Genomic DNA, 24,017 nt, shown 5'->3' on the forward strand with positions numbered 1-24,017 from the left:
CACTTGCTTACTCACTACCCTTCTTTTAGTAGTTTTATATTAATGTAGTTCCTGTTATGCATGTATTATTTTGTGTTTTAATGATGTCATATTAAGACGCTTGTCCCAGGCCTGCTGATGACTGCCTGTGAACGGTTTACACAAACCTGTCTCTGTGGAGAATGACTTCCCTGTTCCAGTTGCCACAAACACGGCTGTACATCTCCTGACGTCTCACTGAAAACACCTGGTGTTCTCATGACAAACAGGGCTAGAAAACATCTCCGGTTGTCCCTCAAAAACATTCAAGGGTTTCCCAGTCAGGAATTGCTCTTGAGAATGTTTTCTGAAGAGAAATATCTGCCCTTGCTTTTAAACAGCAGCTAATGTGAACAGACAGTGCAGAGTGCATGCTGGTCATAGGTCAGTGTTTCAGAGAGCCTGTCTATTGTGTTAATGCTATGTTCATACAGTAGATCACCTTTAATAATTAATACTTTTTCAACTTGTTGTGGTAATGTAGATACTGGAGAGAACTGGTAGTGACTTGCTGCTGTATTAATGTTTTCAGATGATGAGACAGAAAACAAGGAGCAAATACTCTAATTCAATGTGGACATGATGATCTAATGTTTCACCCATGGATCTTCTTCAGGTCAGCGTGAAGCAGTGAACACCTGTGTGTATTTATTCAGCAGTAAAATACAACATTAATATTTTCTAATTTGCCGAAATGAGGCATCTGAAATGAAAACATTTTCACAGATATAAACTGATAAAATCACTTCTCTGTCTTCATGTGGTTGGACAGACCTGGTAGTAGAAGGTCACTTCTGATCTGTGGTTGTCGGTGAGATATTATGCTGGCAGGTTAAAGACACTGTAATGGACTGAGACTCTATACTTTTTGTGCATCAACATAAGCCCTGATTGTTCTATTTCTGATCAAAACAACTAAATTACAATGATGAGTGCCTCATGCAGATCACTGTAGATATCCAAAGTAAAGATCCCTATTCCTCACATCGCTGTAGACAAGTTACCAGCTAATCATTACCCGGTGTAACGCCATGCTGTCTTTCTGAAGCATTAGTAATGTTATTTCTCAAAACCAATTCAAACACTTTAGAGCTCTGAACACAAGCTAATGTTATAACTGCCCGGTCACTTAAAGACACTTTTGCTTAGTTAAATCTTTGAGAGGACTTCCGGTTTGGTGAGCACATGAGAGCGGCTCAGTCTCCCTCCTCCGTAACTCAACTTTGCAAAAACCTGTATTTTTCTTATGCCCTCAACGAACCAAGTAAGAACTGACGCCCCACAACCTCAGTATAACAACGTATCACCAGGAATAATGTTAAAAGCAAACACAACTGTCAAAGAAGAGCGAGAGTAAAGCTCTGAGTGCCTACGCTAACACATGTTAAACTAGCATCAGAGGCCTGCTGGAAAATAGCGGGGGGCAATAGCTCAGTCCGTAGGTACTTGGCTTGGGGGCTTGAAGGTCGCCGGTTCAAGTCCCACCCGGACCAAGAAAGAATGATGTGGACTGGCAGTTGGAGAGTGCTTGTTCACATCCTGGGCATTGCCGAGGTGCCCCTGAGCAAGGCACCGACCCCTAACACTGCTCATTGGGCGCCGTAGCATGTGTGGCTGCCCCTTCGCTCATCTCCTCTACACTGCATGTGTGTGTTTGTGTGTGCGCACCTGTGTGTAATGTGAGTGAAAAAAAAAAGAATTTCCCAATTTGGGATTATAATAGTATATCAAAAAAAAAAAAGAAACACACAGAGCTAGCATAATGACGGATCTTAAAAACTCCTTCGTGGCCCTGGAGTCAAGACTGGAAAAAATGCAGACCACAAATAAAAAAAAAATTGGGGTTTTATGGGACAACTAAATGTGCAAGGGTTTGTTGCTTTATCCTCTCTTTTTATTTTTCTATATCTGCAATTTTTACAGAGCTAATAGTCTTCATTTAGATGAAGAAATGCACAGTAATTGTAAGTTTTGACTAATGTTGAGCTTAACTAAGCGTTGGACTTGGTTTGTTTTGTTCTGTTCTGAAAATGTACTTAATACAGTAATGGTAAATAATTATATTTAACATTTTACTTGGGTCATAGTTTACCATGTAAAATTCCACATATTACACAGAATATTTCATTTTTTATATTCTCCACCTCATGTTGGAATGGTACATTGAAGTATTTTGTCAAAGGTTCAAAGGGTTATGTAAAACATATTATGACACTTCTTGAGTTGTGCGTTCTGAGATGACTCTTTGAGGTAAGAGAAAGGGAAGTATGAGCAAGTTAGTTCAGAAGTTGACGACATTCCTAGGGGATGGGGGGATATGGGAGGGGACAAGGGCAGGAGACCAGGTCTCCTCACAGATGGGAAAGGGGTCTAGGGAATGGGCTGGTAATAAAGACCTTTTTTGTTTGTTTCGTATTGACAAGTCGCACTGTTTAATGGTTTGTTAAGTCTTTGATATCATTGTTATGATTTCGCTCACCTTCTGCTGCCTGCCTCTTAGAATCGACCTTATACCCTTTCTATCATTCGTTGTAACATGACTGGCTCATTAGATGGAGGGGCAACCGGTGGGCAAATGGTAAGGTTCACCTCTTTAAACACGGGGGGCCTAAATGCCCCAATAAAAAGGACAAAGATTATGACTTATATCAAAAATCTGAATGCCAATGTGATACTTCTTCAGGAGACACACCTGCTAAGATCTGAACATGGAAAGTTGAGCTGACCATGGATAGGACAAATCTCTCACTCTCACTTTAATTGATAAACAAGAGGTACAGCCATATTAATCAGGAAACATGTTCAATTTACCTCCAGCAATATATATCACAGATCCAGAAGGACATTATACAATTATCTCCGGTATATTATACCAGAAGCCTGTATCCTAATTGGGATGATCACAGTTTCTTCAGTTCAGTATTATCTCTAATTCCCAACTTGGACTCCCATACGAATTATCCCGCCCTCAAAGATGTCACAAACTTTGTCCACCTTCATGGACCAGTTTGGCTATATTGATCCCTGAAGATTCTCGTACCCATCTTGCCGTCAATATTCCTTTTTCTCGCATGCCCATCGCTATTTTTCCTGTCTGACATTGCCCTTAAAGTGTGTAATGAGGCAAAATATTTAGGCCATTACATAACCGATGATCTATCAGATGACAAGGACATTACAGACAATGCCGAAAGCTGTATGCACAAGCAAACACGTTGGCGCGTAAATTCAGTATGTGTTCAGTGCCTGTGAAGACCTCCCTGTTTAAAGCTTTTTGTACCCCTTTATACACTGCCCACCTGTGGCAGTGCTATAAAAAAGGCAGCATGCTGAGACTTACAGTGGCCTACAATGACAGTATGAGGTTGCTGTTAAAAGCTCCTAGAAGCTGCAGTGCTAGCCAAATGTTTGCTAATGTTGGTGTACCCACTTGCTCTGCTGTAATAAGGAATCTTATATATAGATATATGTGTAGGGTATCTGACTCTTAAAATTGTATTATTTTAGCCTTAATCAGCTCTGAACTGAGCTCTACCAGGTTCTCGTCTAGAATGTGGAACCACTGGCGTTCAAGCCTGTATGTAAATATATGATGTGTGTGTGTGCGCACGTGTGTGTGTGTGTGGGGGGGGGGGACGCCCTGCAATCTGACACACATGTTCTGGACATGCTCTAAATTGTCTAACTATTGGCAGTCATTCTTTAAATCTATTTCCGATATCCTAGGTATATCTGTTAGTCCCTCGCCACAGAGCTATTTTCGGAGTGCGTCCTGATTAACTTGTAACCACATCTTTGCTGGAAAATGTTATCCCAGCTAGCAATTTATTGTTCTAAAAACGTTCTGAGAATGTTACCGAGAATGTTCTTGTGTTCAGCGTGAAGTTTTTGTTAAGTTCCCAGCATGTTTCAGGATAACGTTCTCTAAAAACATTCCAAAAATGTTTTGTGAGTGACTAGTGACTTCTTCATTCATTTTTTCTTTTCATGGCTGACTTTCATTCATAGTGAAAGTCCCAAAAACAGCTCTTGTCCTCTGAAAAGCAAAGGTGAACATCACACTTGCTTCATTGCATGTTAGTGTATCCTTTAGTGCAGTGTCTGCAGCGTCCTCTCCCTGTCTTCACTGGGAAATGCGCAACTAGGTCCTTGCGTACATCCAATGGGAGGTGTGCACTTCTCTTGGATGGTCTCTTCTGAGGAGTCAGAGGGCTTCCTAATGTCACTGTTGCTGGGCTCCCTTTGCCTGAAGATGGTCGTCCTCTCTTTGGAGTTTAGAGCGCCATGTTCACCAGGATGAGAGAGGATGCTGGCTGTGCCTGAAACTGTCTCCTGTTCATTGTCTCTTTGCTAGACATCTTGAGAGAGGATGATGGTTTGCCGGAAGATGTACACGACCAGCGACAGGATTTGATGGGGGACCTCTATTTGGCTGTAAATGAGTCCAACAAATCCACAACTCCCATGTACATGTGTTGGCACCAACAACGTAAGGCCTCTCAAGTTCAGTGTAGGTTCAGCTGGCTTTGTCCCAGCGTTGAATCTTCTGCACAGGTTCAGGTCCAGCAAAGGATAACACAAGTGTGATGGCCCTGTTGTCAGACCATTTGACAGCACAGATGTTGTGATTCCCCTCCACTCTGACGTCATCGCTTCCTCTCCCCTTTTTCTTCAAGCACTTCTCGTCTTCAAGGTCACAGTTGAGCAGACGCACCTGCCTGGCTGTTCCCACGTATTGAATTCCCCAGTGTTTTCCAGGCAGACAATACTGTCTGTTTATTGTAAGTCGCTTTGGACAAAAGCATCTGCTAAATGCCCTAAATGTAAATGTAAATGGATTAGCCTATGCTCTCTACATATCATGCTAAAAGAAATGTGCATCCCAATCACCAGCCATTTAGTCACACAATACTGCCTTGACATGACAATACTGCTTGTAATCCCCTCTAATTATCATACTAAAAGGAAAACATGCATACCCCCACTTACATCCACACATCCACATTCAGGAAAATGTTCACCTTTCCCAGAACTGAATTATCTGTTGATATCCTCTTTGTGGACAAAGTTGTGGAATTTTGGGTCAGTATGATCAAATTAACTATATTTTTTAGAGATAAACTTTTAAATCAGTCAAATTTGACCAGAACACAACACAAGGGTAGTATGTATACTTTCCATGTATAAAAAAACACTCTGTTTTAGGCAGTGGTGTAGTGGAGGGAATACAACCTGTTTGTTCCCACTGCAACAAGCCTGCTATTTTGACTACCACACTCACCCAACGTTGTAATATTGCAACAAATATGTAACAAGCTCTAAATGAAATCTAATGAATCTGTTCTACAAAAACTACATATGTACATGTTCTAGACATTGTAATAACAACAAAAATATATATAAAAGACATTTTACTTACTTGAATCTGATGAATTTAGTCCAGTTAAACAAAGCAATGTTGGAAACCATGAGAGGTTGTGTGAGTTCATGGCCATGAGGCGGGACTTTTAAACAAATGTACTATCCAATAGCATCGTGAGACTGAACAATAGGACCCAATGACTATGTAAATGTGGTAAAAAACAACATAAAATATAACAGATTGTTTTTTAGGGTGGCTGAAGGTAACGTAATATTACAACAGTGGGTCTTAGAGGGTTAAACTGTTCAGTGACAACATTGCTGAATGTTATGCCCTAATGTTCTTGAAATTGTTGTCAGTTTTCTTTAGATGGACTTGCATTTATATAGTGCTTTTTCCAGTACTGCAAGCAATTCACAGTACTTCCCACATTCACCCATTCACACACACATTCATACACTGATAGGGGAGGCTGCCATGCAAGGTGCCAACTGCACATCAGGAGCAATTTGGGCTTCAGTATCTTGCTTAAGGACAGTTCGACACGCAGCTCAACCCAGCCCGGAATTCGAACCAGCAACCAGGCAACCTGCTCTACTCACTGGCTGAGCTACAGCCCCCCCAAATATCTCATTTTAAGTTCCCAGAATGTTCGAGGATAAGATTCTTCTAAAATCATTCTAAAAATGTTTTGTGATAACCTCCTTAAAATGTTCAGTGACAACATTGCTTTAAAGTTACGCCCTGATGTTCTTGAAAACGTTCTCAGCGGGAAGTTTTCTTAAAGTTCCCAGAATGTTTGAGGATAACGTTCTCTGAAAACATTCCAAAAATGTTAAGTCAACCTTCTTAAAGTGTTTTAGTTGGATAACTTTTCATTAAAATATTTAAACATTAGAACGTTATGACAACATTCCCACTTCATCTTAAGACAAAAATGTCCTCATTTGGATCACTGATCATTTCCTTAACTATTGGAATTGGACTATTAACACATGTAAAAGTTTGATAACAATAATATTCAAAAGTCTTTCAACAGAATTATTTATTTATATTCTTTAAGTTAAAACAAGGGTTAGGGTCACTATTTTTCAATTGCACTTTCCCCACTAGACATTTTGTTAGAACCAAAAAGACAAAAACATCAACAAAAACTGGCAAAGCCCCCAGACATGTGCACTTAAAACCTAAACTTAAAACGTAACTTTTTGGCTACAACAATCATGTAAAACGTACTGTAAAACACTGATCTGACATTGTCATGAATTTATCTCTGATTTTGTCACCCAGATTGTCCATACTGGCATTTTACATGCATATTACATGTCTTTCAATCCCAGGAGAGGGATCTGACTCTGTTGCTCTTCCTGAGGTTTCCTCCATTGCTCACCCTGTAGGGAATCTGCCCCATTTAGTCTTTGCTGTAGAATACATATTGTAAAGCCCCTTGAGGTTATTTTGTGATTTGTGATATTGGGCTATAAAATGATTTGCTTGATGTTACCTGAATATCCTTGACTCATTGATTGTGATTGCTTGTGATTGTCACAAGTTAGAATTACGCTTAGGTAGCATGCTATGAGTCATGATCCACAAATGGCCTATTGGAGTTAAATCTAAAACGCGTCTGTGTTCACAATTTGATTATCAATGTGTAGCTCACAAAACCCAGCTAATTACATCTAAGACACAGTACACACCAGGTTGTAGGCATTGGTAATAATGCCACCTGATCACCTTTCTTTTGATATTCTCAATTTGTCCCGGAAAAGTAGAGACTAGGACAAATGGACATTAGGGAAGGGGACAGTCATGTCAATTAATCCCCTATCTCTATATCATTCTGAAGATGTTTTGCTACACTTGGATGTTCTCACCAATTTAAAGGTAGGCCTACTAAGCCTACGTGTAAGAATCAGAATGACACTGATGGCCATTAGGGCAACTTCAGACAGCAACCTTGCACAGGAGCGAGCAGCCTGTGGCCAGACAGCATGGATCTGGCATTAGTTGCTTTGTAGCTGATAAAGTAATTTGCAAACGGCAACCTAGCCATTTATCAGCCCTGGGACGGGTGGGAGTCTGGATGGATTAGCGATGTCATTGTGGTGTGTTTGGTCTTGTCTTGGCTTGCATTGCTTTTCTGAGGTAACTTGGCCTGCTTCCCTGGAGCTGACATGGGTTTATGACATTATATATAAAAAGTTCTGTCACCTTTTGTCTAAGGCCTTAAAAAACATCCCCAAAACATTTTTCAAATGTTGGTTTGAGAATGTTCTTCCTTTGTTAACATATCAATTTACAGAAACGTTTTATAAAAAAACACTCTGTAATCTGAAGCCTTAGTAACATCCTGAAAAGATTTTCTGAACGTTGCAGTGAGAATGTTATTCCTTTGTGATCATGTAATATTGTGGGAATTATTTACAAAACAATGTCCCTGAAACAATCCCAGAGTGTTGCAGTGAGAATGTTATTCCTTTCTGAACATGTAATATTGTGGGAATTATTTATAAAACAATGTCCCTGAAACATCCTAAGAGTGTTGCAGTGAGAATGTTATTCCTTTGTGAACATATCACAATACAGAAACATTTTATAAAAAAAGTTCTGTAATCTGAGGCCTTAATAACAACCACAAAATATCCCAAGAATGTTACACGTAAACTATCCTTCCTTTCTTTAGATATCATATTTCAGGAACATTTTAGAATGTTCTTTTCTGTGATCTGAGGTATCAAAGCATTTTACATTTGTTGCTTTAAGAATGTTTTTCGTTTGTTATCACATAACATCGTGGGAACATTTTACAAAAAACGTGCTAAAATCAGAGGCTTTAATAACATCCTGAAAACATTTTCCACATGTTGCTTTGACAATGTTCTAACGTTGATATTGTGTAACATCGTGGGAATGTTTTATTAAAAAACTTTCTGTAATTGGAGGCCTTAAAGACATACTGAACTCTAAAAACAGAGTGTTGCTTTGAGAATATTTTTCCTTTGCTAACATTGTTGGAATGTTTTAAAGTCCGTGTAAAGCGGCAAAAAAATTGTGTTATGAGTTTGTCACACCAAAGAAACATGTATCATTGACCACTGAGCCAAATTTGAAAGATTAAAAAAATTGTTAAGTATATAAAATTAGGTCTCAAAATCATGTAAAAACAAGCACTTCTTTCTGCTGTGAAACGCTGGGGGCGTGTCAGTTAGAGGCGCTGGAACCACGCCCATGCGGCGGGGGCTACACGTCATGTTAATGACGTCGGTGTCTCCCCAGGTGTTCCCCAGGTGTTCCCCTTGTCTATCTAAACCCGCAGACAGTTTATAATCATATAGATGCTGTTATAATGTGTAGTGATTGAGATCCTGACCCAAACATCCTGGAAAGTGACGGAGTGAAGTTTTTCGCGCTAAATTACATAATTATACATAATCACCATCAGTAAACAGGACGCTGTCTGACTCTGTCACTCGCGGGGACGGAGGCTGTTTTCTGGGGGACAGTTTCCTGTAGTCTCGATCAGGAGGGCTGGCGGTCGCGGTGATTTATTTTCGTCAAACACTCGGTGAGTTAAAGTCTTGTGACAAGAGTGACAGACGCTGTTTTGTGAGCAGAAATGTGAGGAAGAGTCGGGAGGACAGGGAGGGGACGGACAGGAGGACAGACGCTTCTCCACATACAGCTGTGGTATTTGTTTTCCTCATATGAGTTGCTAAAGACAGTTACTACGTTACTTTTGTTCGGTCATGTAACGTTGCTTTGTGGGACATTTCTCTGTATTTAGTTGAGTGAAGGACCTGTGCAGTTATCAGACTGTCAGACCGACAAGCCCTCGCTCCGCGCCTCCGGATTATCCGTTCACACTGGGACGGCTCACCAATAATGTGGCCCTGATACTACCGCCACATACCGCCGGTGGGACCCGGCATAATGTGGCTGCCGCCGCCGCCACCACCGCAGCTGCAGCCGACCCACTCCGTCCCGCTGACGGCGGGTCCCACCGGCATAATGTGGCCGCCGCCGCCGCCACCGCAGCTGCAGCCGACCCACTCCGTCCCGCTGACGGCGGCGGCCACATAATGCCGGTGGGACCCGCCGTCAGCGGGACGGAGTGGGTCGGCTGCAGCTGCGGTGGTGGCGGCGGTGGCGGCGGCGGCGGCCACATTATGCCGGTGGGACCCACCGTCAGCGGGACGGAGAGTGTCAGCAGCGGTCAGCAGCGGCCACATCTCCTCTTCGGCGGGAGGAGTGGATGCAAGCCGGGGACGGAGTTGACCAGCGTCAACGGACTCCCCCGTTTCCTTACGTTGTCATCCGAAGGAAACTTAAATAAGATAACAGCGCCGTCACCCTGCACACTGTGGCATCCAGGAAAGATGCAGAGGATGTGGAGGAGACATGACTGGTTAGCTGACTGGTTGACTGGTTTGCTAGCTGCAAACTATTGTAAGCAATGCTATCCGAGACTGGAGAGCGAGTGGGAGAACCGCTGAAGCCGACTCGCTGAACGTATTTATAGCACTTCCGCAGCAGGGCGGGGTTTATGCAAATCATATAGCCGCGTTACGTAACGCGGCCATGATTTGCATGATTTCTGACCCGCCCATTAAATCCTGAACACAGAAATGTTGAAAAACTGTTTGTGAGCCTAGCTCCAAAATTAAATTCTACATGGCCGAATGGCTTTTACATGTTTTAAGTAAACACATTTATGACCTGTTTGATGTGTTTAGAAGAAAATGGCTGATTTTGGTTTACACGGACTTTAAGGAAGAACACTCTATGTCAACTGACAACAGCACCAAAACATTCTCAGAATGTTGCAGACAAAATTGTTAACATATCACGTTACAGGAATGTTGTAGAAAAAATGTTTTGTGAACTGAGGCCTTCATAATATCCTGAAAACATTTTCTAAATGTTGCTTTCGGAATGTTCTTCCTTTGTTTTCATGTAACATTTTTGGAATGTTTTATAGAAGAACATTCTATAATATGTGACCTCAACCACATCCCCAAAACATCACGAGAATGTAACAGCTAAAACTCCCTTCCTTTGTTAACATATCACATAACAGGAACATTTTAGAAAAATGTTTTGGGATTGTAGGCCTTAATAATATTCGGAAAACATTTTCCGGATGTTGCTTTGACAGTGTTCTTCCTTTGTTATCGTATAACATTGTGGGAAAGTTTTATAAAACCGTTCTGTAATCGGTTACTTTCTATCAGTAACATTCTATAATCTGTTACTTCAACAACATCACCAAAACATCTTCAGAATGTTGCACCTAAAACATTCTTCCCCTCTTAACATTTAATGTTATAGGAACATTATCAGAACTGATAAATATCCTTAAAATGTTCTTTGAACATTAGATAAAAACATTTATTTTTTAAAACATTATAAGAACTTCTAGGGAATGTTAGCCAGTGTTGTGGGAACATTTCAAGCTAGCTGGGATAGCTTTTTCGTCCTTGATTGCGCGCAGAAAAATCCTTCTCTCATGGAAATCCTTCCAGCCAACTTCCTTTAAATCCTGGCTACATGATTTATTATTCCTACTAAAACTGGAGAAAATCAAATTCATCTTTAGAGGTCATCTCGAGAAGTTTTATTCACACTGGAAACCACTACTTGATTGAAGTGGGCAGCAAACAACCTGTGTTACACCCTCCTTTTTTTCAAATTTTATTTACCTATTTGTTTATTTTTTATTTTTTTATTTTTATATTTTTCTACAAGTACGCACTGTCATCTAGAACTGATCTGGGTCCATTAACCTGTTGATCTAATGATGTAAGGGTCTCTGGGATGGGTGGGTCGGGTGTTGGGTTATACAAGAAAAATGAAAATGTGACATGAATACAGGTGTATGGTCACTTTTTTACCTTACAAATACCATCTGTTATTAAATTGATATCAGTCATATCCACATGAAGTTACTTTTACTTCTACTGGAGCACTTTAAAACTAACAGTATATGTATTTTAGTACAGTTTTCGGTAGGTGTGGTTGTAAGTCAAACAGTAATTTCACCTTAACACTGGTGAATTTATCTCACAGGATGATGTAAAAGGCTGTCTCTGAGGCTGGCGTAACACACACACACACACGCACACACACACACACACACACACACATAATCTTAAAAATGAACTTGTGTGTGCATGATATCAAAATGGAAATCTAGGGCAGAGCTCCACTCTATCAAATGCAATCTCTAGGAAAAAAAACAAAAAACGAGACTGAACGCATGAAGTTTTTTCCCTCACAGGGCTCAATTACCTCTTAATATTGTATTAAGGAATCACTGGCTAACTGTAAATCATGCAAAGGAACTCACAACCAAACCCTGTCATTCCTGACAGTGTTGATGTGTTGAGGCTGAATGTAAACCAATTTTTAGGATTGTGATAGCAAACAATGCTCCAACCAGGTTCAGACAGATAAATAAAGGCCAAGCTTACTTTCACCTCATCCTGAGGCTTAACATGACTTTCATTGAGTACAGAGAAAAATAAGATGAGAGAGTATGGGAGAAAAGGAGATAAACTCACACACACAAACATCCCTGCTGGAAAAACCAGCATAGACCAGCACCTAAACACAACATATGTTGGTTTTTCCAGCAGGGATAGCTGAGACAGCTAACATCTGTACAGATACAATAGCTTTGTGTTCAGACTGAACAAACTTTTACAAGACTTTATACCACAGCCATGAAAATAACGTAAAATAATCTTACTTTCACCAGCCTTTATTTCACCCAGGGAGCTCCAAGTATTGCAGTCTAATACAACAGTAAATCTTTCCTTCATGAAGGTTATGATCTTCACTTTGTTGATCCTGTTTACATTTTGCAAATAGGAGGAAATAAAAGGTGAACTTCAGTAACATGAAGCTGATTGTAGTGGACAAAAAACAGACAGCCAACAAAATGTATGGGAGCAGGTTGAGGAAAATCCAACAGAGAAAGAGAAATCCATGAAACTAGACTGGATATAAGCAACACATGCAGGAATACAGATGAGGAACACAAGCAAGAAATGAAGACGAACTGGCAGCTGAAAGAAGGAAAATCACACCAACTCAAGACACCTGAGGCTCATCGGACAGGTGGAACTAATCAGAGCAACCACATCAGCAGCAAAACTAATAATTCACACAAGTTATGTACAGTATTCAAATGTATGTAGTGTGCAGAATTTATGTTGGTGTTCTTTGTCAAATTTATGACATTGATTTTATTAATCTGAAATGACATGTCATTATGAGACACTGTCTTTGCTATTACGTCTGCCATCATTGTCAGACATTGATGTATCAATTTATAGACATGAACACAACGTATGTCTTCATGTCTTCCATTAAACCGTTGGATTTTGATTACCAGAATCAGTTCTGTTAATCGACATATTCATTTAGTACTGCAGTGTTTTGCAAGCAGCTTTCAGTAGCAATGAATAGATGATGTCATATGAATTAGCATTGTTGAATCAGTGGAGTGTTTGTCCACAAGTAGAAGCAGTAAGTTGAAAGATTTCACACAGCCTCTTGTGTTTCCTCTGGGCCTGACAGAAGAGAAAAACCAATTTCACAATTTAGGGCAGCGCTGCACTCGTGAACAGGGAACACACATAATCACACATCGGTGTGTGTAGAGGAGGAAACTGGCTGCAGTATTTATGTGTCTGTGAGGTTTACTGTGTCAACACTCAGCCTTTCTCTCTCTGTGGGCTCTTCACTGTTCATGTCACGATTTGTAGACAACAGCTGCCAGCGGGTTCATTCCCCACATTCACCAGCTCACAATTGGTCCTTTTGTTTGGATGTTGGTTTATGCAGGAGCATCACACTATCTCGGACAGGAAATTAATGAAGTGATAGAAAAGATTAGTAGGGTTAGCACATTTTAGTATTCTGATATCTGTATAATTTCAATATTTTTAAGCTTAACTGTTAATAGATTGTCTGTAGGCCAACCCCTCATTTCACAGTATGCTGTATTCTTCATAACATCGACTGGCATCACTGTGGAATGGGCAGTGAATTGGATTGAAGTTTGTAGGAGTGGAGAGTGATGGTCGGTGGATAAGCTCTGAACAGAGCGCAGATTGAACGTTTAGCGGATGTTGTGTAGTGGCATAAATGTACAGAACAGGTCACAGTTTGACCATAAATAGACTATGCAGCTCCGTAATACACAGAAGACCTAATGTTTGGGTAACAGCAATCACTGCCACTGCTTATATCCATGCTTTTAAGCATAACCCTAACCTTAACCCTTCCGGTATTACTCCCACAACAAGGAAATTTGCAACAGCATGGAAATGTGCTAGCCATGCTAATGATGTCAATTGTGCTGAAATGGTAGTTTGGAAGCGATGGTATACCGTCCGCCTATTAACCACAGCCTATTCTGGGATATAGAATGACTGTTAAATAGTTGCAAACACTGGTTGCAGTGGGACTTTTCCATGCAGTATGCTCTTCATGCTTACTAAGCTGCTGTGGAACGTGCCCGATGACGTGAGGTCAAGGATCATAATAGTGATTAATCTGCACTATGTCAGGTTGCATGACCTCATTAACATGGATATGTATGTCTTGGTTTGAGACTTTTGAATTGTATTTAATATAAGTGGTAATCAGGGTGGGAATTCCATGGCCCCCGTTGCCCCGCACTTTGGCCTTGGTGAAAAAATAATCATCGTACGGCCACAGTGGCCTTTGTGCCCCTGGCCCGACCAGCATAGTGTTCATGCCTTGAATTACAGCCACCCAGTGCACAGTAGTCACTCACAGTAACCTCAGTGAGTACGCGAGCTCAGACGGTTTTGATATGATACGTAACTGACTTATGTGGCATGATTTAGTTCGGTAAAGTTGGAAACAGATTCGAACTTCCTGGATCAATAACTCATAAGCGAAAGGTTGTTAAAACACAAACGATGACTCGTTTTTACCGTAATAAGGTAGACAACGAGTTACAACCGTATTTTCATCAAAGCGAGCGCTCCTCCAGGCTGGACATTAACATTGGTCTCTATGGTTAGCCGTTTGTGAGAAGAGGGCGCAGGGACGTCTACAAAGTGCAACCCAGTAAAGAGATAGTACAAAAAATATTCAATAACTTCAATATTATTCAGTGTAGTATCACCAAAATCACACCACACATCAATGTGCTTTGCCATAATTTGGGGGGATTTCTAATGGGGGAAATATTCAATACCTTAACTAATATTCAGTTTAGTGTCACAAAAAATCACCTAACCTGAACCCTACTTTAAAAAAAAAGTTTTCTAATGTAACATTAACGTGATATTGGTATTAAAAAATGTCTTATTATAAATTAGGATGTTATGGTATTAGTCTGAAAGGTGAATCATCTAATTTTACTCTTTGGCATTTGTACCCTATCATGTGGCCTTGATGCCCCTAAAAAAAAAGAAACTTTAAGGCCAAAAAGTTGCCCCTAAAATGATGAAATTCCAATCCTGGTGGTAATAGTGACAGGAAGTTAAGAGACAAAACAGGAAATGGAACAAACTTCTAAAAGAGTGGGCAACAGTTACGACAGTGTTGAGTCAAACATCCTTGCTAAGATTTGTGTGTGTGATAGCTTCACAGAGTGTTGAGTAAAATTCACCAGCATCAATTTGCCATGATGGACACCCTACCTGGAAAAGTAAAAATAGTCAATGTACACAGATGTCAAAAAATCTTTGTACAACATTATTGGGGGTGTAAGACGACACATACAACACATTTTGTTGTAAATCACAACTAAAACAAAAAACAGACATAGCACAAAGAACAGGATTAATAAACTCATTTTCTGTTTTGTAAAATTTGTCTGCTAATCTACTTTTATTCTTTAGCTTCTGTTGCTATTTCTCCTCAGTGTTTCTGTCCTCAATCTCTTTCTCACAGCTCCTCCTCTTCCATTTATCTTCTCCGTCCTTCCCTCTCCCTGTGTCTATTGCTCTTTTGTCTGAAAGAAAAACAAACAGAAATTACAGAGGATATAGCTGTCGCCCCTGGCTGATGATACCTCAGAGGAATAATCACTAATGGCTCCCTGTTATTTCTCTGCTGAAAGGACAGGCAGAATATAATGTACTATATAATGTACTGGAGTTAGATACACAAAACCTTTTTCCTGCTAAATGTGATCACTACATGACAGCTCCTAACATTGACTTGCTGAATATTTTGCAATTTACTTTAATTAATGTTTTTCTCCTCATAAATTAAGTGTGGTCAGTCATTGAAGTGACTGAACTGACAAATACAATATAAATGGTAATGTGAAAGATAGACAAGTGAACTAATCACTGTTTTAATGTCTTATTTTCATGATTTGGCTTATTGATTTGCTGTTTCCTGTGTTCTTTTGTAGAATATATCCTTTTAAGTCATGTTTTCAGTCATTTTCTACTTCCTGCCTTTGTTTTTTCCCTGCTCCTTTTCTCTGTATACCTGTAAACCATTAGTTAATCAGTGCTGTGTATTTCAGCGTGAGTGTTCCTCTCACTCTTTGTTGTTTCAACTGCGTTTCCTGCGTTGATGTAGTCGAATCATCGTGGGGCCTCCGACTTCCCACCATGTTCTCCATGGCTTCTGGTTAGTCTTCAGTGCTGTGTATCTCTGTAGTTTGCTCCTTGGACTTTCCTTTGCCGCTTTATGTTGTTTGAGATATTGGATTTTGGACTTAGAAGATCAGCACATCATTAAAGCTTGCTGTGTCTTGCGTTTGGGTAACAGCCAACTTGCGTCCTGGCCAATAGATCTGTCACTTGCTTTACATCCTGATTAGTGGCTGTGTGTGTGTGCGTGTGTGTTGCTGGTCTGTAAATAATGTGTTCAGCAGCAGCATTGTGCAGAGACAGAGGGACCAGCCCTCCATTAGCTGTGCTCCATCTCTAATGAAGCCTGTTGACGGCAGCTGTAATTAGCCACGGCTCTTTGTCGACTGCAGCGTCGAGACGTTCCTTCAAATTCCCCGTTGTTGTCACATCTCATCACTGACGCCTGCTTGTCATTACACCTGGCAGCCATTACTGTGGGAAATCTCTTGTTTTGAATTGTTCTATTTTGAGTCTGCTGATGGCTGGCTTATGGCTGTGAGTAACCGTGTATTGATGTCATCAAATTGTGTGTCAAAAATATGCTTGATGGTACTGTACTTAAATGAAGCATATACTCTGGTCTCACCAGTCGCGTTTTAGGGACACGCACTCAACACTAGGTAAGCTTGTCTTTTTCCGTCATAAAGCCAGTGCAATGCACTATGGAATATGATCCTCCATGGTGCTGCACGACATCAATCATTCCAGATATGCATACATCAATACATTACAAACCACTCTGGTAAAGTACCTGGGGTAAACTCGTCAGGCCTTCAATATCTATGAGATCTTCCAAACACATGCCTGACATGGTTTAGTGATCTAAATGAAAAGTAAGATGACTGATGTGTATTTCTGCCTAAGGTGTAGGGAGAAGTGTACAAACAAAACACAAGTTAAATCAAACATAACCACAAAAATCAAAGCAACAGCTGAGTAATTATTGAAAGTTATTGTGAAAGAGGAAGAATAATATGATATGTGTGCTGGGTGCGTGGCATCGAGAGCGGCGGTGCCATCAAGCTGAACAAACTGGTGATGAAAGCCAGCTCTGTGGTGGGGATGAAACTGGACAGTGTGTGGGGGGTGACAGAGATGAGTATGAGAGGAAAGCTGCAAGCTATAATGGACCTTCATGCTAACCCTATCCACGCCTAGCTGAGGCATCTTAGGAGCACGTTCAGCCACAAATGCATCCAACCACATGCGTCAAAGTGCTTGGGGGGGCTCTTTCATACCAGCAGCGATCAGACTACACAACACCACCACAGCTCCCAACACCTCCTTTCTCCACTGATTAATGACTCAATCATGAACTTCACAGTCAGAGACTGAATGTATTTTCTTCTGTTGTTATTTATTATCTCAGGAACCTGTCACATTTATTGCACATTTAAGTGTGTGTGTATGTACTGAAAGGGTTCGGTAGAAGAGATGAGGCTTAAGTTGGTTGCCCAATGCACTGGCGCAGAGGCCTTTGTGAATCTGCATCAGTCCACACTTCCCATTTCAAAATTGAGATCCTTCAGGTTATGCAAATGTGCAGCTGTGTAGTTTAACTCCTATAGAACAGGTCATGTATTGGTCAGTATTCTGCCCCGAATCTGAAGCAAAGTTGGTTTGGGGTGTATAATGTGACTGAAAGGTTAATCGTCCAGATAAGTGCGTAAAACATACAGAAAACTGGATTTCCGTATTTCATGCAAAGCTCAGGGGGAAGCACAAAAGAAGGTGTGACAATAATATTATTACAATGTAAAATTTAGTAAATCATGGAACTCCATGTATGGATAAAAAAGAAATAAATAAATCGAGAAATGCATAGATAAATAGTAAATCTGGTAATTCAAAATTATATTACCTATACCTAATCTATATTACCATGCAGGTAACGGGCTGTAGAAATATAACTGCCACAGTTGGAGCAAGGTGGCAGCACCGCTGAATCCAAATAATCATGTGTTGGGTAAATAAAGAGAGTAAAATACCCAAACAAACATTGTTTTAACAGATTGTTTTAGGGTTAGGGTTAGGTAAAGGGAATTATCTAAAGTCCCCAACACACTGCCCAGACTCAAACCAACAGCCAACAGCCTTTATCCGACCACTCTGTTGCCTCTTTTCTGACTCGTTCGGCAGAAAAGTTGCATTGAACTCACTGTTCGACATGCTGTCAGCTCCACAGTAGCGTGTATGTTCTGCGCTTGCATGAGATGCAGTAAGCGTGTGGCGCTACTTGAAAGCAGGAAATGATGGAACGGAGTGCATAGAAAAACAAAGTGCACACAGTATTCTGCCCCTCCCACACACCGCGCTGATTCGCTAGCACACCGCCAATCAGAATGGTCATACAGCTGGCACACAACCATTTAGAGAATTGCTCAGACGGCTGACAGCCAACCTTCTCAGGCTTCGCATGTTGAATCGGAGCAGACAAGTCCGCATGGCTCTGAAAGCTTCCAACGCAGCTGAACACACCAAACAGATTTGTTCCCGACCTCGTCCGAGTCTCCCCAAACGCTTCAGACGTCCAAAGGTTTGACCAGTGTCTTCCTGCCTTTAAATAGCCACATGTTGTGGGTCCAGTGCACTGGCACAGAGGCCTGCCCACAGTTGCTCTTACCCACACCAGTCAAAATAAATAAATAGAGGGATGCATTTGGTTTTGCGTGCCCTAAACAATGCAATATGTGGCCTATGTATAAAGCTGATAAGAGGGAGGAGAAGGCATCAGGGGTCAGCAGTGGACCCAGGTCTGGAGCCAAGGCAATAAAGGTGATGGCGTGCTCGCAGGGGGGCACTCACCTCACAAGTGCTTGTACATGCAAAAACACATAGTAGAAACAATTCATAATGTTAAACTTATTGCCATGTAGCATGCATAGATTTGGCACTTTAAAGGAGAAAGCAAGGTAAAATTCACAAGAGATATAACTATCTATCTATCTATCTATCTATCTATATAGATATAGATATATGTACACACACACACACACACACACACACTTTAATTATGCTATACATGCCTGTTGTAGTAAAGGCAGTGTGTAAATATAGACATCTGTATGTACACAGAGACACACACACTCTCATGATATGTGCAAACAATAAAATGTAATGATAAATAGGCATAAAAAAGGTTGATTAAACCATAATGTCCCCCCAGCAATATGGGGGGTGTATAATACAATTTAAAATAGTGCTAAGAAATTTAAAGGAGGAGATACAAGTGCAGTGTTGGCTGCCAGGCTGGGTCACTGCTTATAGCTCCTGTGAGATGAGGGGAGTGATACAGACACCGTGATACCACATTTTGTTGTGTTTTAGAAAATTATTATATGTATGCCTACAGAGTGACCTGTGAGGCCCTTTAAGGAGCAGGTTGAAAGGCAGATAATTCAAAGGCAGTGCGAGGAGGCCCTCTGCTGGATGCAGCTGGGAATTGCCTCCAATCACAAACCCTGGTTTTAAGGGTAGTGAGTATTTGCCAAAATATTTAGTTTTTTTGTAGTTTTAGATTTTTACATTTTTGTGGTTGTGTTAATTGAGATGTGTGTGTTTTTGTGGCATAACAATGTCTGTAACAACAGTAAACAAAAATCACATAAATATGCACAGTTGCAGATACAGTACTTTTATTTAAAAATCTGTGTAGGCAGGAAAATCATGATAGTGCTTTAACTACTCTCCTTTTCTCTATTTTTAGGGGAGGTTGAGGGCAGAGGGCTCTTCCCTTCTCAGTTTGTTAATCCACAGCCTTTCCTGCGCCTTTCCAGTCTCCTCCTGCGCTGGCCCACCATCCATGTCGCGCCTGTCTGGACACCCATGATGGAAAGATGCTGGGGAGAGTGGACCTGAAAGTGTTTGACCAGAGGGGTGGTCAGTCTACCCTCCCCAATGTTATACAGGTGTTGTTTTAGTCTCATAAGCAGGGTTTTACCGGTTTCGCCTATGTAAAGACGGTTGCAGGACTGGCACATGATGCAATAAACAATATTTTTGCTTTTTTTTTTTTGGTACTTTCTTTTTATTAGGTATTTTCATATTAAGGGAAAGCAAGCTGACAACAAGCTGTCAAGGAAATAAAACAAAACAGACACACAATAAAAGAAGAAAAAAAAAACCCAAACACATGGGGGCTCCTCTGTCGATAATCTCATACTTAATGTCCAGTGTCTTTACTTGTTAAGGTGTAGCGCCCTCTTTTGTTTTGATAAGAGCAGTCCATTTCTCCCATTTCCTGGAAAAGGTTGCTTCTCTAGAACTGAGAGAGAAAGTCATCTTTTCCATTAAACACATTTCCTTCACTCTGTCCATCCATTGGTTAAGGCTTGGAGACTCAGTGTTATACCAGCACGTTGTTATAGCTTTTTTACAAGCCATCAACAGTATTTTACAAAGATACCAGTCTTTTCTAATAATCACATTCTCATTTAAGACAGAAATAGAGGACCTAAGGAACTGTGTATCCCAAGATCTTCCCCACAGTCATACATACATTGCCCCAAAAAGTTTTAATTTTGGGGCATAACCAAAATATATGGGAATGGTCTGCATTCATGTGTCCGCACTGCCTCCAGCACTGTTCTTGTGATTGAGAGAATTTGCTTTTCATAAGGGGTGTAATGAAAAATAGAATCAGATTTTTCCAGCCAAATATTCTCCACGTCTTTGATCTTGTAGATGAATGCTGTGCACACCACATAGAACGCCAATCCTCCTCTGATATTTCTATGTGTAGTTCTTTCTCCCATTTTGCTTTAATGTATCCTGTGTTGTTCCCATTCTGTTTCTGAGGACCTTGATAGATTTTAGAAATCATTTTTCTATTTTTTTTTTTATAGGCTTCAGTCAGAGTATTTATCACTGTATTTCCCTCTCTGGACAGTGTTGGTTTAATTCTTTTATCATAGTAATCTCCGAAACTTTTTAAGAGCCCTCTGTGGGTTAATGTGCAAACCGCTGTAATGCCCCTGTCCGACCCTCGTCTGAATCCAGCATCACTGATTCCTGGTTCGAATGTGGGATCCAGAGCAGGCCAAATTAATAATTTGATGTCTCCCTCCATATTGTATTCTTTTACCATCTTGCTCCAGATAACCAGTGTTTGTTTAACAATTTCATTTTTACTTTGTTGAACCAAGTTGTTTCCTATGTCTCCAAACAATGTCTGAATCTTTGCCTCTATGTCTTTCCATCTTGCCTGATATAGAGGGCAGCATGTACAAACCAGGAACCTTACTTGAGCTGCATAAAAGTATTGTTTCAGATTAGGGAAGGACAACCCTCCCTTTTCTTTTGGTAGTTGAAGTGTCTTATACCTGACCCTTGGTCTCTTTCCCGCCCAGATAAATCTAGATATCATTTTGTCCCAGTATCTGAATTGTGTTTCTGGAATCATCTGTGGGATGGATTGGAAAAGGTATAACAGTCTCGGAACCACATTCATTTTTATTACCTCAATTTGTGTCTCAAAGTCCATGTTAAAGGCTGACCACTGCCCAATATCCATCTTAATATTATTATTAATGTTATTATAATTTATTTCAAATGTTTTGATGTGATCTTTTGCCAATAAAACACCCAGATAATTAATTACTTTGGAGTTCCATCTTATTTTATATCTTTCTCTAATTTCTTGGCCTGGGGAATAGTTCAGTGCAAGAATTTGGGGTTTTGCCATGTTTAACTTATAGCCTGAGTATCTACCATACTCTTCTAATATCGACATCAGATTAGGAAAGGTCCTCTCCGGGTCTTGGAGAGCCACAATAACATCGTCAGCGAAGAGCCCTATACGATGCTCCTGCTTTCCTATATGGATTCCTTTTAAGTTGTTACTTTGTCTGATTATTTGTGCCAGCGGTTCAATAAATATAGCAAACAAGGTAGGGCTAAGACAACATCCTTGACGAGTTCCTCGCTGTAAGACAAATCTATCAGTTAGTGTCATGATCTGGGTCTTGGCAGCCTCTTCTTTCCCTGTGTTTGTTGTCTTTTTCCCTGTGTCTGTCTGATCCTCATGTCTCCCCCTCCCCTGTCTGTGTTGTCTGTGCATGGGCATGGCTACTCTCTCCAGCAGGAAGTGCCAGGTGATACGCATCCAGTAATCAACTACTCCATAAAGCCTCTGGGCTCTCAGCCACTCATCGTCAGATCATACTTTCAGCCGGAGCGATATTTTGAGTTTTGGATCCTGGCTCAATCATGTTCTTTAAGTTCTCTTGCGTCAATAGCTTGTGTAGCTCTTTTTGACCTGATCTCTCCTTGTGCCACAGTTGCTTCAGCTGCTTTCTCCTGCCCGCTTGCCTGCTTGCCTGCCTGCCTGCCAGCCTACAGTTTCTGCCATCGTTTGGTCCAGCCGTCATCATTCTATGTGCCCGTCTGAGTTCCTGTGCTTCCTGGCCCTGCCGTGAAAGTTCTACCGTACAACAGGACCACTAGCAGGATGCGAACCGCATGGCCACGCGGCACCGCCATTACAACAAGGGACGCATAACTATGAGACGTGACTCACCGAGCACCGCCACCTCACCTCATGGACCACAGGTTTCTCCAGTTCGTCATTCCTTCCCCACACTACTATTCTTCGTGTCACAATAAATATTGACTTTGTATTCACTCTCCTGAGTCTTGAGTCGTGCGTTTTGGGTTCAAGTTTTTGTTGTAACCATAACAACTTAGGTGTCCATTAATCTTTATCCTCGCAGTAGGTTCCTGGTAGAGGCCTTGGATACATCGTATTGACTGTTCTTGAATCCCTAGTTTCCCCAAAACCTGATTGACACAGTCGAAGGCCTTTTCTGCATCAAGGCTCACTAGTACTGCTCTCAGGCCCTGTCTTTGGATCTGATCTATTATGTGGAGAATACGTCTTATGTTATCCTAAGTCTGTCTGTAAAATAAAACCTGACCTTCATCTATCAACTGAGACATAAAATGCTCAAATCTTTTAGATGTTATTGATGTAAAGATCTTATAATCAACATTTAGAATTGATTCAGAAAGTTCTTTATTTTTTCCTTGCTTTGGAATAACTGAAACTATGGCCTCTTTCCATGAGGGAGGCAGTTTGCCCTCTGTTCGCGTCAGATTGAAAGAATTCAGAAGTAGCGGAGTTAATTCCTCCCTAAATGTTTTATACCACTTGCTGGGGAATTTGTCAGTACCTGGTGTTTTGTTGTGGTGTTTTTTTAATCTGCTTATTGCGGCATCTAGTTCATTTTTTGAGATGCTGGAAATTAGTTTTCTATTTTGCTCTTCTCCAATAGCCAGTTAGTCCAATGAATCAAGGAAATCTTTCATTTCATACTCTTCTTTTGCTGTGGGTTGGGTGTATAGGTTTTCATAGTAGTCTTTAAAGACCCTTTCTATTTCTTCAAGTTCAAATAGTAGTTGTTCCGTTAAGGGGTTTCTAACCTTATGCATTGTGTGAGAAGCTTGCTGGACCTTAAGTCTTCTTGCCAAATATTTGGTTGCTTTAGAGCCTGATTCATAGTAGGTCTTTTTGATGAATCTTAGTTTTTTCTCAACCTCTTGACTTAGAATGTCATCTATTTGCCGTCTCACACTGATTATTTGTTGTGAAGCTGGTTCATCTTTATTTTTATGTTGTTCCAGTGTTATTAATTGTTTAACCAACTTTTTATATTCTTCCTCTCTAGTCTTTTTTTGGTAGGCTGCCCTCGCTATTATCCTCCCTCTCATTACAGCTTTGACCATGTCCCATAGTATGGTAGAATCCACTGGGCTGTCCAAGTTGTCCTCCACACAGCGTTTAATCTCTTTCTTGACCTCCTCCTGTGTTTTCCGGTTATTCAGCATAACCATATTTAATCTCCATAGTGTATTTTTATTTCTCCGAATTAGACAGACAGTGAGGTAGGTAATACTATGGTAGGACAAGTCAGTTACCCCTATTTCACATTCCTCTACTTTATATCTGTCTATTGTGTTCATAAAAAAAGTCTATTCTGGAGTACACAGAGTGTGGAGCAGAA

General features: G+C 40.7%; 1 long non-coding RNA gene across 1 annotated transcript; it reads left to right on the top strand.

Annotated features, from left to right (window-relative positions):
• Positions 1 to 10,062: 10,062 nt before the first annotated feature.
• On the top strand, positions 10,063 to 22,639 carry LOC115569758 (uncharacterized). Its single transcript, XR_003981621.1, has 2 exons — positions 10,063 to 19,925; positions 22,296 to 22,639. It is a non-coding gene; the product is annotated as an uncharacterized LOC115569758 (long non-coding RNA).
• The last annotated feature ends 1,378 nt before the right edge of the window (positions 22,640 to 24,017 follow it).

The sequence above is a fragment of the Sparus aurata genome, chromosome 19 (genome assembly GCF_900880675.1).
Source record: "Sparus aurata chromosome 19, fSpaAur1.1, whole genome shotgun sequence".
Taxonomy (NCBI): domain Eukaryota; kingdom Metazoa; phylum Chordata; class Actinopteri; order Spariformes; family Sparidae; genus Sparus; species Sparus aurata.